This window comes from Schistosoma mansoni, assembly GCF_000237925.1.
Source record: "Schistosoma mansoni, WGS project CABG00000000 data, supercontig 0908, strain Puerto Rico, whole genome shotgun sequence".
In the NCBI taxonomy this organism is placed as follows: Eukaryota; Metazoa; Platyhelminthes; class Trematoda; order Strigeidida; family Schistosomatidae; genus Schistosoma; species Schistosoma mansoni.
Window position 1 is genome coordinate 1,028 of NW_017386488.1, and position 1,269 is coordinate 2,296.

Here is a 1,269-nt window from a genome sequence, read left to right on the forward strand (position 1 = left end):
CAAGCCCCAACTCTCTATTAGTTGTGAAAAATCTAGGGAACTCCTGGGCATTATGCATCACTGGCATCGGTAGGGGGAAGGTAGACATGATGGCCCACCGTAACTCTCCCATCATACTAGGAACCATCATCCCGAGTAGGAGAGTCTTCATCACCCACTTGGCCTCCATCCTTCTTATTCTGGAGTTGTGAAGGAGCTCTTCGAGTGAGTCTTTCAGGGATCCACAGGGGGTTTTCTTCCTCCTGTGGAAAAACACACACAGCTCCCCTGGATCTTATAAGAATAGGATCCGGGCCTTTCCAGAGATCAGTCAAGACATCTTTCCATTTTACCATTTCTTTTGGCCTATCAGGCTCTAAACTGTGGCGATCGGCCGCAGTGTGGCCTTGGGCATCAGAGTTCAAGAAATTAAGGGTAAAAAGTGCCATGGACACAGCAACTCTTGGTACCGAGGGTAGAACATCCTCAATACTCCCCTTTTGTTTAATCAGATATGATTTGAGTGTACGATGGGCACGTTCCACAATGCCCTGTCCTTGAGGGTTATAAGGTAGGCCAGTTAGATGGGTAACATCCATTTGCCGACAAAACTGTCGGAATTTTTGAGAGGTATATGCTGGTCCATTGTCTGTTTTTAAAATTCTGGGTTTTCCCCAAGCACTCCAGGCCTCAAGGCAATGTTGAATCACATATGAGGCCTTTTCCCCTGTTAGGGGTGTGGCAAACATTACGCCAGAACAGGTGTCAACAGAAACATGAACATATTGAAGCCTTCCAAAAGAGGGAATATGAGTAACATCCATCTGCCACATCTGCAATGGTCTAATGCCACGTGGGTTTATTCCCATGTGGGGAGTAGGTAAGAATTCGCAGCAATTCTGGCATTGAGTAACAATTTCCCTAGCCTCTTTCCTGGATAGAGCAAAACGACGGCGCAAGGTCTCAGCCGTCACATGAAAGCGCTTATGGAATTCTTTTGCTGCTTGTGCATGGGTAGACAAGGCAGCGGCCACCAGCTTTGTAGCCTTGTCCGCTAAGTCATTCCCTAAGGACATGGGACCTGGGAGTCCAGAATGTGCTCGGACATGGGTAATGAAAACAGGAAATCTCCTATTTAACAAGGCAGCTTGTATCTTCTGAAAGATGTTAGCAACTCTGCTGGAGGATCTTATTATTCCAGCTATCTCAAGGAGATTAACTGCATTAACCACATAAGAGGAATCTGATACAATATTGAGGGGTCCTGGAAAAGCCTCAAGAACCTCCAGT